The 18,470-nt window shown below is 35.9% G+C and overlaps 1 protein-coding gene across 5 annotated transcripts in view; it reads right to left on the bottom strand.

The window, feature by feature from the left end:
- Positions 1-18,470, bottom strand: part of nlgn2a (neuroligin 2a) — a 226,299-nt gene that overhangs the window by 143,186 nt on the left and 64,643 nt on the right. Inside the window, exons 2-3 of one of the 5 annotated variants that reach the window (XM_016249932.1) lie at positions 12,847-12,850; positions 4,734-4,738 (exon numbers count right to left, since the gene is read on the bottom strand). The exons of the other annotated variants lie outside the window; for them this stretch is intronic. The gene's annotated coding sequence lies outside the window, so the exon portion shown is untranslated. The remainder of the gene's footprint in view (positions 1-4,733; positions 4,739-12,846; positions 12,851-18,470) is intronic. 5 annotated transcript variants of the gene reach the window in all.

The raw sequence follows: 18,470 nt of genomic DNA, 5'->3' as shown, positions 1-18,470 counted from the left end.
TATATATATATATATATGAGCAATATCACATACGTGATATTTGAATCCGTGTGAAAGTTGAGATTTGAACTCGTAGACGTGAGATATAGCTGTATATCGGCACGCTGTGATTACCTACGGCACGAGGCCGAATCACAGCCATGCCGATATACAGCCGTATCTCATGGCTATGAGTGAGATATTGCGTTTATACAACAGTTTGACAGCACAATTGTGTAAATATATAAGAAACAACAATGGAGTGTCTTTAAAAAGCCTCTTTTGTGCAGAACTACTTCCTTCCGCCACTGATTCAAATCTCAGTTTGACAGTTTAACAGCTGAGCCCAAGTCTCCGTTACTAATTCAAAAACGTCACTTTAGAACTAAAGAATGTTAAGTTGCTTAATTGAAAATGTATTGTATTGTATTAAAAGCTCACTGTATTATATAGAGTAGAGTATTATGAGAGAGAGATGGACTGAGCCAGTGTGATTATTACCTGCATCTGATACAGCATTCATTCTTCAGATCAATCTCATATTCACAATAAAACATTAGTTTCAATGTCCGCTGAGGAAAGCGATATCTTTGTCGTACTATGCTTTCATCTGTTTAGTGTGATTCCTGATGACAGCTCTGCTCAGCGCATTTGTTGGCTGTGTCTTACAATGTGTTGTAGAAAATAAAAAGAACTTCCTTGTTTACAACAGCATTTCAGTCTCTTTCAATATAAAAGTCTTTACTGCTGACTCGTAAAAACAGTCTCTTGTCGCCATCTAATGGCGGATGTAACTAAAATCACCATCACTATTTCCCAATAAATAGACTAAACACTACTATTATTTATATAAAATATTATTTATTGAATACCAATATTTAATAAACAACACCAGCAGCCATCATAAAAGTTGCTGGGCAATTCAGTCAAAAGCGCTATGATATAGATCACTGAAGTTACATAAAATATAACGTGATGAGATTTTGCTCTCAGCCAAACTATTTGCTCTGGAACAAATAATAGATTAATCAGATCAAAGACTGCCAGTTAGATTTACCCAAAACGATTTATATCTCATGTTCAACCACTATAGACATCGGAGCCAGCGGCAAATTCCAGAAGATCTGGCCGAGTGTAATTTTAATCCACTGTAGGCGAGCGTAGTGAATCCAAGTGCAGATTTTATTAAACAAAGTGTAATCCAAAATACAAACAAATGAAGACTTGACTTGAACAGACTAGACTAGACTTAACTTGAACAGACTTGACTTGAAATGGCTTAACATGACTATGACTTAGACACTCATCGACAGCAGAATAAATACATTCAATACACGACAAGGAACAAAGGCAACGACATGGCTACTTATAGCAAACAAAGAGGGTCACATGACATGAACAAACCAATGGGAAACAAGACACATGACCTGGACAACCAATCAGAACATGACACAATGAACAGAGGAACCAATAACATGAAGACAAGAGGGCAAAGGAAGCATGACACTAACAGCATGAAACAATTACAAAATAAAAAACATGAAAACATGAACATGACAAAACCCAAAACAGACCTTACACCGAGGTACGGCTTTTCTCGGTGGTTTCATGAGCACTGAACGGCCGATGACGCCCTGACGCTCACATCTCCGAAAACGTCAAAGCAAATTTTCAAATAGATGTTATCTTTATTAACAAACCGCATATATTAAGTCTGAACAAGTACATTCTCGCCTAAAAAAGTCTTAAAACTACATTCCGTGACACAAAAACAGTATTATTAAAAAAATTATAGTGGATTTGGGCATCCGTCATGACACTCGCTGTGAGAAATACTACAAGCGGAGTGATACAAACGGTGAAACGGTTGGAGTTCTGTTATCACTCTAATGTCACACTCTTATCAGCCAAATATATATATATATATATATATATATATATATATATATATATATTCTATTCCCCACAACCAGTTTAGAGAAAGAGAGAGAGATGAGGAGAATAACCTTTGTCCAGACACAGGACACACATATGTCGCAGCCCACCAGAGCACAAAATTGGAAATAACAGAAGAGGAAGCATTAAAAGCAAATATTTACAGGGGTTTAATGTGGGCTGGGATATGGCTACTCTGTGAAGGGTCAGCGGCAGTCAGCACTGTGCTAATTAGACAGAACCATTACTCACACACCACTCATATATGCTTAATCACTGCCTGATGAAGTGCGTGTGTGCCTCTGCTGAACTGGCATTACATTTGTAGTCATTTTACTGTATTACAAAGACCAGCACAGTAGCTCCTAAGCAGTGACCACAATTTCTCCTTCATTAATATTCAAAACCAAGTGAGGCTGTAACCATTGCATATTCAACACATGTGTTGCCCACAGAGCCAACACCCTCTAGCCCAGGGGTGGCGAACTCCGGTCCTGGAGAGCCGCAGCCCTGCAGAGTTCAGCTCCAACCCTAATTAAAACTCACCTGCCTGTAGCTTCCTAGTAACTGTTCAGACCTTGATTAGCTTGTTCAGGTGTGTTTGATTAGGGTTGAAGCAAAACTCTGCAGGGCTGCGGCTATCCAGGACCGACGTTCGCCACCCCTGTTCTAGCCAATCAGAATGTATTCTCCTGTACAGAGAAACTCCAAACAAGAACAGAGAGAGGAAAGGAGAGAAGGAAAACCAACAGAAAGAAGACTAGAAGAGACATCAAGAACAGCCAAAAGAGAATCTAATCCCAATCACTCTTATATAAAATTAATGATAAATGGGGTTTTGTGTGTCAGAGAGACATAGAGCATGAGCGAGAGGGAGATTTTTCTCTACTTCTCTGTGTGAGTAAGCCACTGTTTAGGCCTCAGGGTAGCTCACAGCCTGAGTCCTTTATCAATGATGAATGACCAAGTTTGTGTGTGAGTGTGTCTGTATCTGTGCATTTTTAAGTGAACATGTATGCAAAACTGCGCTGTAAAATATGTAAATGCTGTTTTGCGGTGCTTTTCTCAATTTCAGTTATTTGGTGGCTGATATAATCTTTTTCTTCTCTTTATTTTGTTCTCTCCATTTCTATCTGTCAGATGGTATGAAAAGTTAATTGAAATTGATGAAAATGATGCTGCTCATGTATCAAGCAGTGCTGCTGCTGCTGATGTTGCAGTCACTGCCATACAGTCTCGGTCTCACATTGTATCCTAACTAGTCCTGTGTTCGATACATCGATACGACGATGTATCGTCACAGAGATTTGACTATATGAGTATCGATACAGCTGTATCGATATTGTGGCACGTGTGCAGCAGTGGGCCGCGCTTAATTTTAATAAAAGAACAACGTTTAAAATTGAGCAGAAAAGAGCGAGGTTTCTAAAAAATAATGAATAGAGCATAATATATAGGCTATAACAAGTTTTAATCTGGCCTCAGAGGAACACAACTGGGATGCCTGATATAAAGAGATGTAATCCCCGAAACAGAGCTTCCCACTTGCGCAATACAGAAACATCTGCTAAATGTGTTACTTATCTTTGTCAACCTGGCAACCATGTGCACGCGCGCTCTTTCTCCACTGTGGATAAAAGCGCTTGCTTTCTGAAAACACCGGTTTTAGTTTTAGCTTGCAGTTTAGTGATCTCCACTTCAATATTCTGTTGTTACCAGCTCCTTGTTGAGAAAGATAATGTAGCTCTTGAGCAATTAAGCTATTTAGTTGACAAAATTGCGGGGCAGCGCTAAAAAGCTTGTTCCTGAATGTCTTGAGTGCGGCCGCAACGTGATCTGTGTGAGTGACTGAGCGTGTGTGTGCGTTAGATACAGAAGACAGCGCATTAGTTTAGAACTCTTCTAATTTTTATTTGAATTTTTTTAGCTGTAGAGAGTGTGTTAATTTGTGCAATGATAACCTACCAGCAATGTAAATATGATTTATTAAAATATATTAGAATGAGTACATTACAATATAAATTTATTAGAACGAGTACATTATTATTTATGGGCTTAAAAACAAGATGCAAAAAATCTGAATATTGTGCCTGGTGGGGAGTGCCCAATGTAAACATGAAACATATGCCATTACCTATATTGTACTGTGGTACAGTTATGGAGGCCCTTCATAATGCAGAGGTCAACTGCCTGCTCTGCCAGTAATTAGCAACAGCCCTATAGTATGCAGTGTTTCATAAACAGCTGTTTTCCTAAATTCTTCTGAGGTGAAATTCAGTGCAGTACCGTATCGTGATACGTATCGTATCGTGACTTTACTACACAGCCCTAGTCCTAACTAGGTGCTAACAAGCTTCTAGTGACAAGTAATTTGTCTATCTACTCTTAAAGTAAAATGCTGGGCATGCAAAAATCAGCCATTTAGAAGATACACTGCATTCAAATTTTGGGTGTTAGAATTTTTTTGGAAAACAAAAATGTATTAATACTTTTATTTTACCATTGAAAATAATAATACAAATATATATTTCTTGAGCTCCAAATCAGAATTCTAGAATGATTTCTGAAGGATTGCGTGACTGAAGCCTGGAGTGACAACATGTGCCCACCAAAGCGTTTTTAGCCAGCTGAAAATGGCAAGCACTTTTTAGAAAATGCCCAGCTGTGGGCAATTGAGAGTGCTTTGGAAGCACAGCATTTAGACCCATAGTGCACAAAATGTACCTTCAAGCATAATTTTTTATATTAATACTGTTGTAGTCTGGAGATGTCATCTGATATACACATCGATACTCTGAGACCATCAATATTTAGGCTACTTCTTCTCCATTGTTGTTGTCATCACATCATTGTAAAAGCAGAATGTAATGGTTGGTGATATTTGTCCCGCCTCTTTTCCACTGTGATTGGACGGCTGGGTAAAAAGTGACATTGATGAGCGCTGCGTTTTACCCAAAGTTTAACATTTTTCAACTCTCAGCAACCAGAAAAAATGGCCAAGCATGCAGTGCTCAGTGTGAAGTAGATGTTCACCAACTCGTCATGCTGTTGCTGTTTTTAAATACCCCCATTGCTCCCAATTGAAAAAATATGCTAGCCTCAGGAAAAACGCTTTGGTGGACACAACCTAACGGTTGCTGAAAATTCAGCTTTGCCATTACAGAAATAAACTGCATTTTAAAATACATTAAAATGAAAAATTAATATTAGAATAGAATATTAATCAGAATATTACTGTTTTGACTGTATTTTTTAATCAAATAATGCAGCTTTGATGAAAGCAAGAGACTTCTTTCTAAAATATAAAAAAATATGACCAAATGCAAACCTAAATGGTAGTGTACAAAAATCTTCATATAGTTTGAGATACTTAGTAGCAAGTAAATTTGAAATTTCAGACCCCATGTATTCTTGGACAGAATAAGCAGTAAAGAGTACCAACCCACAAAAGTCTTACAAGCAATACTGATGCAATACTCTACACCCTCAGCAACAGCATAATCAGCGGAGCAGAGAAGGGGAGGAGTTGGGCTGAAATGGTGAAAGAGCAGAATCCTCGCACCCTCTTTCACACACCCTTTATCTTCTCTTTCTTTTCCTTTCCTCTCCATATGGGACTGATATCAAAGCAATGTAAAAGCTATGAAAATACACCCCCAACACACTACAGCAAGTGTGTGTGTGTGTGTCCTTAAATTTACATGCACATACAAGGCATTAGCCAGATATTTTTATCCAAAGGGACTTACATTGCACATCTTATCTGTCCATGCATTCCCCCAAAATCAAACCCATTACCTCGACATCGCTAGCATCAAGCATCATGCTCATGCTTAGAGACATGGTAAATTCTCTCCTTTACACTAAAGTTTTGGTTCAAAGTCCAGCTGTCTCACCACCTACAAAGGGAGCTGCCTTCAACTGCGTGAATATTAAATTATTAATGCATGCTAACTGGAATGGAACCTCATATAGACAGGAACTGTTCACAAAAAAAACCAAAAGCAAGAGAATAGAAAGGTTTTTTTCCCTGAAAAAAAAGTTATTTTTGCTGAAAATATGGTTGTTAGATGACACTGATATTTTACCATTATATATTGTACAAAATACTAGTCTAACCTATATATAAGTAAAGGGTTCTCAAGTTTATTAAACACTTGTATATAGTCTGTAATAAAATAAAAACAAAAGAAAGCAATTACAAGTAATAGGACAAATAAATACAACAGAAAAAAGGTATAAATTAAATAAAAAGTGTGCATAGTTTATCGGGTATATCAATCTAACAGAATTAAGAAATATTACAGAAACTGTAATATGTAAAACAGAACACTGCACAGTCGTCATGTGAATTAAATATACAATGATCTTCATTAAAGCTACAAAAGTTATTTAAAATCACTTTCAAAGTTTAAAGTCCCAAGGTTTAAAATCGCATAAAACAGGATAAACTTTCATGTCGATGCAACCCTGCAGTGTCACATAAGCGTAACTGCAACAGAGATGATAATTTAAAATATAAACTAATTGTCAAATTTATACCTGTTTATCATATCTACTACAATATCGCTCCCCACAATTTAAACTGAATGTACATCTCAGATCATACACCATGTTGGATTAATTGTCTCCACAGGAGTTGCAAATGCATTCTCAGTGAAGCATAAATGCAATGCTGCTTTGGAATTTGGCTAAAATGAGGTGTTGAGGCAGCATAATTTAGTTTCGACAGTCTTCGTGTTGGAAGCTTGTCTACGAGGCCTTAAAATGCTGCCTCCATAGGTTTTGGAACAAAGCTTATTTTTCGGGTTCCTCCATCTATCCTTTCTAATACTGCTGGGCTCTCGATTTTCCCTCCACACCTTTTCACTTCATCCCTCTATCACATCAATACACTCCCTCTGATTCAGCCTCTGTTTCCACACAATAACAGCTGCCGCTACACAAATTAATTACCATGGCCAATAACGATTGCTGGACGGACCTAAAGCTGAGGCTGGGATTGGGCAGAGAACATTAGACTGGAGTTGTGTGTTCACACGCACATGTGTATGCCAGTGTTTGTGTGTGCCTGTGGCAAAGGCAAAGCACAGCATTGGCACCAACAGCACATTAAGTAAGAGATCCTATTTATGACGCCAAATGATGACCACGGTATTCTGCTCTGAGCACTTTGCAGGAGAGGTATGAGGCTGAAACAGTGTTTGGAGTACCATTTAAAAAGCATCAGATTAATCTCAGTCTAAATACCTTGAAAATTGAGTTCAGCATTCATAAAGCGCTTGGTCTCCATGTCAAGGTTTTCTTTAGAAAATAGCTTTCACAAGAATTCTATTTAAGCACACTACTCTGTGAATGTTTGTACAATCCATATTCACAAACACTGATACATCTACACATGCATACACGCAAATCATGAGCATCACTCATGAAACTCAAGAACAACAAACCAAAACCCTTCTACACAAAACAGTGTTCTGTATTGGAAATGATGTAGTGATTTTTTTTTTAAACATTTCTGGAAAAAAACGAATCTTTATTTAAAAAAAAAATATTTCATACATATAAATGAATGATTTTATGTATAATTTACATCTATTTTACTCTTTGTTTAGGTGATCAGATTTAAATGTAATCAGCCATTTTTTATGACTATTATGAGCTTTCAAAATTGAAAATGGAAAGTCTGGGTCTGGGAAAATAAAATCTATACTACACAAAGACATTTAAAAATAAAATAAAATAAAAATCTAAGTCTGTTTCAACAAAGAAGAAGAAGAACGAGAAGGAGGGATGGAGAAGAAGGAGGAGGAGAAGGAGAATAAGAAAAAGAAGTAGAAGAAGAAGGATAAGGAGGATGAGGTGGAGAAGGAAAAGATGGAAGAAACATAATAATTTACAATTAGTTGATTTTCCACAAAATGCAGAAATTTGTTCTAAAATAATGAAGTCCAGTGTGTTCAGAGAAAAGAGACGGTATATGTTAGAGAAAACGAGCCACTAGCAGAAAAATTAATCACAATACTCTTTACTGCTCACAATAGTGTGGGATCTGTGTGAAACGAAGTCCAGCCTTTAAATTTAAAAAGCCAATTTAGAATTTAGGCATCGCTCTGTTTGCTCTAAAGCACATTTAGCATTAGCTGGACTGGATTTGCATTCGTGATTTTACAAACAGTTTGGGTGGTTTTGGTCTTTATCCCATTAGGAAGAAGCCATCCATGCGTAGCAAGAAAATAGTTGCCAAGATGGCTGTTGAGTGAAGTGACTTGCTCTAAAAAAAGGACTTCAAATAAATCAACCTACTATTCTGTTCAGCCCTGTACTCCAGCAGGTAGAAATAAACCCCAACCACGAGATAATGTTTTCACACATGTGCCTGTAAATGATACACACACACCTGAATAAATACAGCCGGTATCATGAATCTCAACATCTTGCACGTGAACTCTTCCATGGAACTATGCCTGAATGCACAAACCTAAACAGTTTCATGTGCAGTGAGAAATCACAGCGCACAGGTGACATTAGCAGGTGTCTGACTGAGCTTTAAACGCTCATTGCTCTTGACAAAAGAACAGTACTCTTCATCAGTCCATCAATGTCTTCGTCACGTCTATCCCTCTATCACTCTATCACAGCTTCTGCTACAGAGCCAGAGAGAATCAAGCAGCCACCCTACCAGCACTTGTCCTAGTTACATACATCTACTAACAGAATGATCACAGGGTGCTCGCTCTCAAAACAACGACCCCTCTCAACTGACAGTGCACAGATTTTTAGCTTGAATCCTGCAGTGCATTAAAAATGATTTGGGATGAAGTAAAACTAAATGGCAATTAAACTTGTAAATGTACAGTAGTATGATCAATTATACATAAACCTTAATTATAAACTATTTTATTAATATTCCTGTGATGGCAAAGCTGAATTTTCAGCAGCCATTAATCCAGTCTTCAGTGTCACATGATCCTTCAGAAATCATTCTAATAAGCTGACTTGGTGATCAAGTAACATTTATTTTTTATCAAAGTTGATACCAGTTGTGCTGCTTAATATTTTTCTGGAAACCATGACAGAAATGTTCAGGATTCTTTGATAAATAGAAAGTTCAAAAGAACAGCATTTATTTGAAATATAAATCTTTTATATATTATTACATTATAAATGTCTTTACTGTTACTTTTAATCAATTTAATGCATCCTTGCTGAATAAAAGTATTAATTAAAAAAAATGTACTAACCCCAAACTTTTGAACATAGTATATATAAAATATGGCTATCCGCCATCTGCAATCGCTATCCGGGAATGTTGTGGACTGAAGGACAGGCTTATGTTCAAAAATATAGAAATAAAACAAACGATATATTGACTTCAAAAACCCCTGAAAGTCTAATTGTGAATTACCTTCAATATTTATGTATGTCATTACAATTAATTTGATTAATCAGCATATCATGTTAATGGTATGCTGGTTAATGATATGCTGAATTGAAATTGTTAATCGATTGACAGCCCTAATTAAAACAAAAGGATTCCATAAATAAACTAAACAAAAATAGTGAGAAGGAAAGAGAGTGTAGCCAGTTTGCTCCAGGTTGTAAATAGCAGAGGTTGTGTTTCGCATTACAAGGGCCGCTAGGCTGCCTTGGGCCAGACAGGGTTGGACTGCGTCATCATCAAGGAGTTCAAGCCAATATTAATTACGCCAGTCTAGGCTTAGAAAAATCAGTCTCAACGCCACGGCAGTGGTTGCTAACCACCATGGCAACTGTCCACATGGCCATGACCTTTGCCCCTGAACATGCCTGCCAGAAGCCTGGAAGTAAACAAGCAAAGAGTGTGTGTCTATGTGTGGCACTAGGGAAGCCATCATCATACATCTAGACATCACGTAATTCCTTCACTCAATCTGACACTGAATGATACTCATGCCAGAGCGTGTCTGCATGTGGATGTGAGAGAAAAGGAGGGGGAGCGATGGCTCATGGTGTTGCTCATCTTTTTGACATGTTTTTAGATATTCTGCCAGCCTTTCGGCCACCAGGGAGTCTTAGTTTGTGCTATTGACTGAGAGCTGAGAAGCAACACAATCCCAAAGTAATCAACACACATGCACACAAACACACAACACAAGCCTTACCGCATTACGGGACACACTGTGTTAGTCATCTAATGACTATAACAGAGGTCACCCTTCTGAGTCTCGTAATATATTAAACAAAATTTCAGCTTAATAATCTTTAACACATGTAACTGTGTGATAATTAATGTAAGGGCCAAGCATTAGATATATCATTATCTACTGCCAGACAGATCACTGCGGCACTCAAAACCATATACATCAGGACTCATATCTTCCAGTATTCAAGGATTCAAGATTCAAGCCTTACTGTAGCTCAATCGGTAGAGCACGGCGTTAGCAAGGTCATGGGTTTGATTCCCAGAGAAGGCAAGAAGTGATAAAATATGTACCTACACTCTTAAAAATAAAGGTGCTTCACGATGCCATAGAAAAACGTTTTTGTCTAAATGGTTCCATAAAGAACCTTTAACATCTGAAGAACGTTTCTGTTTCATAAAAGGTTCTTTGTGGCGAAAGAAGGTTCTTCAGATTATAAAAAGGTAAGAAAGAGATGGTTCTTTAAAGAACCTTTGACTGAATGGTTCTTTGTGGAACCAAAAATGGTTCTTCTATGGCATCGCTTGAAGAACCTTTTGAAGCACCTTTATTTTTAAGAGTGTAGAATGCAATGTATGTCGCTGTGTGAACTTCAGAAGATTTTGGTTGATGGATCTCATGCAATCTAAAATCAAAGAAGAAATTCTCTTTAAATGTCACTATTTCTCCCAGATAGTAATGAGATTAAATGGAGATCAAATGCAGACTTTTGAATCTAAACAACATCACTCACAATATTCAGATTTCACAAGATTCTAAATTCTGCAATCAAAAGTCTGATATTATATGAACGTTTGTAAGCTAATTGTCCCAAGATCAATGCTGCCCAAATTACTTTTATTGCACTACACTCTTTCTGTATATCAACAAACACCCGTGGCCAGGGAGAATACAAAATGTACATATTTAATTGGTAATATACACTGACATCAACTTCTCGCTGGCCGAGTAGCTGATAAAAGTATAAACTATTGAAAGTCAAAGTCAGTTTTAATCAGGTGGACTTGGGACATTCAGACCCGAGTTCTAGCAAAACCTGAATGTGGTAATAATCATTAATTCCCTTACAACTAAGTAAAATATTACAAATGTTTCATTTGTTTTTACTGTTATTTCAAAAGCTGCTATTGAAAGTGTGTAATTTTGGCGCTACTAGTGGCACCAGTGGGAATTGTAAAAATACTGAGTGCTTTTTAACAAACAGGCCAACTATCTTACAGTAGTGAGAAAATATTTTAACATTAAAGTACTACAAGCCTTTAAATGGCAAATATCTGAAACCTCTATTACGTTTCCTGAACTACTGTACAGTATGAAAGAATAACCTTTAAGTAACAAACATTTTCTTTTATTTATTTTTATTCTATCACAGACATACTAAAAAGATTTTCCTTCTAAGTAAAGAACTTTATAAGCCTTATTCAGATGCTACTAGTTTTTCCTGAGTAAGTCAGGTTAATTTGTGTTTTACATATGTACTTCGTGATTTTAATGATGTGATTTACTTAAAAATTAAACAGCAAATTACCTACCGTGATTCATCAGGGGTCCTCTGAGGAATCTTACCCCAATCGTATAGGAATGTCTGTGATTGCAATAGATTCATTTTTCACAACGCTTCTCCTATTTTGACCTACATTGAATACATAACTAAAACAACATTTCCCGTTTTGCTCCCTCATAAACCTTACAGGCTTTTTGGCCAACTTTTAAGCATTTGAATTAATTCCTTCCCTAATTTATATACATAATGTTATAAATCTATCACATAAATTAACTTTTTCAATTAGTTTCATGATGCACACATCCAGAATTTCCCAGGGCTTAACATTTTATCCTGGGTATTCATAAACTGACATTTCATACTGTACGTTTCTAAAACCGGCGTTAACGCTCTTTTTTCATATTTGTGTTGTCAGTGTCATTGATTGGACAAATGCAGCACTCAACCTGTTTAAATAACAGCTCTAGCATTACACATCCTCACAGACCTTAGTCAGGGTAGTGCCATATTTAATTTTTGACTTGAATGAAGACGAGGCTGTGAGGGATGGGCGTTGATATAGTTATATTTATAGTTATCCTTCTTGGTATGAACGGACCTTAAGTCTATCACTTATAGCCTCGTTTTCATCTATGTTAAATGATGTCTAACCTGACTAAGAAATCAACTTTTTTTCTGCAGTCTATAAAATTCACATGTTTTCCATCACCATTTGACATTTTTCCCCTCAAACCCTGAAACAACTGTTTCTCCAACATGCTGTGTTTCCATGACTGTCCAAAGCACATGCAAAAGCAATGCTAATCCAGATTCGGACCATTTCATCCAGGGTTTCATAACCCTGGATAAAAAGCAGTTATAGCCCCAATTCTAAATTACAAGTGTGAAACATGCCTTTACCTGGGGTTAAAATAGAGTTAGAATGACAATAATCTGGGGTTAAGTGCAGTGTAAAACCCCCTACAGATTCCAATCATGTCCAAAGCAGTATGTCACAGATGTTATGTGTTAAACTCAAATGTCGTTTGGAAAATTAATCCCGTCTGAATAGCGCTTTAGTGTGGAACAGTTTCTGTGAGAGCCATTCAGATTCTCTGAGTGTTTGTCCTATGTGGGTCGTCATCTCACTTAGATTTTAATATAAGTAATTTTTCTTAAAAGGGGCTGCGATACTAAACTCATGCAGTGTGGAGTGAGGAGGATTTACTGTCACCTGGTGCGACGGTGTCTCATAATTCTTGTGACCTGGCTGCTGCTGTGGCCCTTCAGTTTCTGCTGGGATCAAACGCTCACAGTAAACGGTCTATTAACCAGCACAGGATGGGCCGACACACAAACACACACGCTCTCTCATCTCTCATATCCTCCATCTTCACCAAAACACGTATAATCTGTAAACACACTTTTAATTTATCATCTGATTAATATTCCGGTGCCCACGCATTCTCACACCCCACACCTGCGCATGCGCGCACACACGCGCACACACACACACACACACACACATCCATATAAACTTAAAATACACAATGTGTGAAGCCATATTAGCTTTGATTATGGAAATGTATGCAGAGAGAGGCATCCCAGTGTTATCTCACTCTCTCTGAGCCAAGCAATGTGTGGATGTGAAGTGTACAAACAGACTCCATCTCCTGCACACACACACATACACACACAGCGTGTGTTAGCGTGTGGCTAAATGACTAGTGCTTGTGACACCTCTGATAAATTGACATCTTTATGTGAGTGGAAGGTTGAAAATGGATCTTAAAACTTAACTTAAAAATTCAAATAGATAAATAAATTTGAAATGTAAAAAAAAATGCAAATAAATTAATTAAAATTATTTTCACATACAATAGTGTTGATTTTACATGGTATACAATTTCTATAAATTTATATCCAAATGAATGAATGAATGAACATATGTACTAGGTTTCCTGTTCATTTAAATTAATGTATCTAAAAATTTAATGTTAAATGTTTGAATTTAAAATGTAAAATAAATAAATTAATTAAATGAAAAAATAAAAATCATTACAATTATATATTACATACAACGGTGTTGATTTAATTGTTTATACAATTTCTAGAAATGTACATATTTATGTATTGGGTTTGATATTCATTCAAATTAATGTATCTAAAAATCCATTGCAATCTATTTGAATAAAATCTAATCTTTAATAAAACATTATCTTTAAATGAAAAAAATGTAACAAATACCATTAAAATTATTATTTAGAAAACTTCTAGAAAATGGAAGCAGCCCATTTGTGTGAAATGGTTCCATGCTGTCACATTCCTCCTTCACAAATTCACAATATCCTAACAGACTAAGTTAATTTGAGATGTCACAATGCAATTTATTAACATCTAATAATGACATACATTGACAGCTAGAATATTTAAAATGTTTCTTTAAAAACAATCTATCCAAAGTTAGATAGGTGCCTGTTTGAAATATTGACTCCACAGCACCCACACATGCCTGAGGAGTGTTAACACAAGGTGAGTTACTTAGTATAAGAAATTATGATCCGCACTCATGAGAACAATCTTCTTTTTTCTTTTCTTTTACATTCATTACTGATGGGAAAAGACACAAAGGTTTCGACTCAAAGGCTTCCTCAGTGTGTAAAGCAATTCAATCCCTCCACCCACTTTTCAAATCACTAATTATATTGACGTTTTAGGATCACATATTTATCACTATTATACAAACCTATAGTTTATCCTATCAATCATCAATATCTACTCCAATTAACTTTAAATTGTATAACAATGGAAAATTCAATAATTAAGAACATCAGAAATATATTGTCATAAACAATCATTGTTTTACACACTGTAAATACTAAATTTATTATATAGAATATTAAAAATGAATATGACCAACCATAGTTCATTAAAGAAAGACAGAAAGATCTAATTCCTCATTCATGCCATTTGGGTTCAGTAATTTAAGTTTATGAATCCAGAATGCTTCTCGTTTCAATAGTTCTTTATTTATATTACCTCCTCTACGTGATCCAAAAACGTCCTCTATTCCTATACATTCCAATTGCTTGATGTCATGTCCCAGTTCATTAAAATGTCTCGCTACTGGAGAAGTTATGTCTTTTCGTCGTATACTATATTTATGTTCATTAATTCGTAATTTCAACTGACGCAAAGATTTTCCTATATATATCTTTTGACAGGGACATTTTAACATATAGATCACATTACGAGTTGAACAGGTAATACAAGATGTGATTTTAAAACATTTCCGTGTTACTGGACATATAAACTCTTTACACTTGACCAAATTCCTGCAGGCGGCACAGTTTCTACGGGAAACAGCCTTGTATATAAGCAGACTTTTTTCTCCTTACTACATCCGAGTTTACCATCATATCCGATAGATTTCGTGATCTTTTAAAAGTGAATAATGGGCGATGTTGAAATTTCTCATTTAGAGATTCATCAGATGATAATATGTACCAATGTTTATGAATAATTGATTTTATTATATTACTATGCTCATTGTATGTCAAGGAACAATTTACCGAAAATGTTTTTTGTTTTTTAATGGGCTTATCTATTTTCAAAAGATCATGTCTATTCAATTTATTAACCTTATCTAATGCATTATTTAACCAGCTTTGTGGATACCCTTTAGAACGAAATCGTTGAAATAGCAATTTTACTTGTTCATCAAATTCATGTGTAGTACTACAATTACGTTTTAATCTATGCAATTAACTAATCGGTAAACTATGTTTTAAAGGAGCTGGATGATAACTGTCAACGGTTAATATTGTGTTTTTATCCGTTGATTTTCGAAATACCGTTGTATGTAATGACTCATTGATCTTGGTTACTTTAACATCTAAAAAATTTATCGTATCACAACTTTTTTCCATTGTAAATTTGATTGATGGAATTTTCGAATTAATGAAAGACACAAATAATTCTAATTCCTGTTCTGAACCTGACCAAATCATAAAACAGTCATCTATATATCGCATCCAAACCTTAATATTTGGCTGAAATGGATTGTTATTATAGACATGATCTTGTTCAAATTTGCCCATAAATAAATTCGCATAATTTGGTGCTATTGGAATTCCCATTGCTGTACCTTGCACTTGCAAATAGAAATCTCTCTCAAATAAGAAATAGTTCTTGGTTAAAACTAATGTTGTAAGTTCCACTATATATTGTGAGGGTACTCTGCTGTCATCATCTTTACAGTAAAATTTCAGTGCATCCAAGCCATGAGGTATATTAGTGTAAAGTGAAGTGACATCAAGTGTTACGAGCCAATCCGTCATACTTACGCAAGGAATTTGATTCAATTTATTAATTTAGACATTTTAATGAACTGGGACATGACATCAAGCAATTGGAATGTATAGGAATAGAGGAAGTTTTTGGGTCACGTAGAGGAGGTAATATAAATAAAGAACTATTGAACGAGAAGCATTCTGGATTCATAAACTTAAATTACTGAACCCAAATGGCATGAATGAGGAATTAGATCTTTCTGTCTTTCTTTAATGAACTATGGTTGGTCATATTCATTTTTAATATTCTATATAATAAATTTAGTATTTACAGTGTGTAAAACAATGATTGTTTATGACGATGTATTTCTGATGTTCTTAATTATTGAATTTTCCATTGTTATACAATTTAAAGTTAATTGGAGTAGATATTGATGATTGATAGGATAAACTATAGGTTTGTATAACAGTGATAAATATGTGATCCTAAATAACTATTGTTTTAGTCACGGGTATATTGTGAGGTGTACTAGTGGATGTGATGTTTTGTGTTGGATATATGTAAATTGTCCAGGGTTTAAGCGGAAATGATTTAATGATTGTGGTAATTGAACATTGGCTAATGAATGATGACGTCAATATAATTAGTGATTTGAAAAGTGGGTGGAGGGATTGAATTGCTTTACACACTGAGGAAGGCTTTGAGCCGAAACCTTTGTGTCTTTTCCCATCAGTAATGAATGTAAAAGAAAAGAAAAAAGAAGATTGTTCTCGTGAGTGCGGATCATAATTTCTTATACTAAGTAACTCAACAGATTGACGTACCAAAATAAAAAGATCAAGTAACGCAAGAGCGCAGTGCAAATGACGTTGTTAAACACATGGTGAGTTACCATGTGTTAACACACACACACACACATAAACACATGCACATGATGTGAATACAAAGCAAGCACAGAGTTATAGATAAACCTGCAAAATCCAAATGAACACATTCCGCCCCTGGTAATGTTCTTTCTGCTGCTGACCAAAACATCATCATGGCAAATTAAACTTGGTAACGACCTCTGCCTTTATAATGATACTGAAATGAACCGGAGAAATCAACTGATGCCTTTGCGTGTGTCACCTTGGTCATGGATCAGTAATAAGAGCAGAGTCTAATTGTTATAAATTGTGCTGTATTTGTGTGTGATACCTTTGTCACAGATCAGTAATAAGGACATATACTAATTGTTCTAGAATTAAACTGTTTGTCTCTTTGTGTGTTTCTGACCTTGCTACACTTCTTGCTATAAATATCCTCTGAATTTAGCAAAATCTGAGAAAAAGAGTAATTGACATTTTTAATTGACTATTTTTCCTCCATTTATGATCTTAAATTTGTTTTTTGAAAAGCTATTAATTAGATTTTTTTATTATTTTTTTTAATTCGCAGTGTGCATAAAATGTTCTATAAAAGTAAACTTGCATTGCCTTGACCAGCAAGGCTCATTTGGTCCTCAGGCTTCATCAGAAATAGCTTGTTGGCCAACCAGCTTTACCACAGCATATGATAGAACAGCACAAACCAGCCTGGTTTAAAACCTGACATAAACCAGCTCTTTTAAAACTGTGTAAATCACATCACTACCTTTCAGAAGTTTTTGGATGAGTTCTCTCATGTCTCATGTCAAGAAAAACTCTTTAATGTCTCAATTACTTTTCATAGAAATCAATGAGAACAAATTAAGACTTTTACTGCTGCTCAGACATTTCTCCTGAGCAAAAAAAAAAAAAACCTAGCAAGCTCCAGGGTTTCAGAAGAGATCTCAATACAGATCTCACTTCTAAAAATGCCAAAAGCTACATTTTCTTGTTAGACATCTATTGTGAATAATCCAATAAGAATAGACATCAATGATAAGTCCTCATTTAGATAAATGTGTGTTCCACTCCGTCAACACCATGTGCAGTAGATCTCCCTGCTGTTTGATAGCAACCTGTTCCATTAATGGAGCTCAAAACATTATGACCAGCCCCTGCTCAGTCTCTGATATGTTAAAGACAAGCTTTCACTAATGTCTTGAATAATGACCTCACACAGTTCCCAAATCAGTAATAAGTGTGCGCCATTAAAGAGTCATAGTATTTAAACATAATGACCTGGAATCATGTTACCCATTCAATCATGAGTCTACATGGACTGCAGGTGCTTCATTAAACTGATGATAAGATGTGCTGTCCAAGGTCAGATTAAGGCTACGTCCACACGAAGCCAGACGTCCGATCTTTTTTTCCCCCTCGTCTCAAGAAATATCTGCGTCCACACAAAACCACAAAACCGACAAAAAATGATGTAGTATACATGCCAGACCAGTATTTGGCGCTGTAATTCTGCCACAGAGATACACTAAGTGAAGAAGACTTGGACTATGCACATAAACCTTGCGCGCGGTATACAAACGAACATGTAAAAATACATTTATTAATCTGTGTTAATGTTAGTTAATAAAAAGACAATCATTCAGTGTTTGTTCATGTTTTTGTTGCTGTTATGTGACGTAGCGGTGTCTGACTAGGGGCGAGACGTGGGCTGATGACGTCATCGTTTCAGAA

This window comes from Sinocyclocheilus grahami, unplaced genomic scaffold, assembly GCF_001515645.1.
Source record: "Sinocyclocheilus grahami isolate Dianchi unplaced genomic scaffold, SAMN03320097.WGS_v1.1 scaffold961.1, whole genome shotgun sequence".
Taxonomy (NCBI): domain Eukaryota; kingdom Metazoa; phylum Chordata; class Actinopteri; order Cypriniformes; family Cyprinidae; genus Sinocyclocheilus; species Sinocyclocheilus grahami.
The sequence above is the reverse complement of the archived record's forward strand: the minus strand, read 5'-3'. Positions and strand labels throughout refer to the sequence as shown.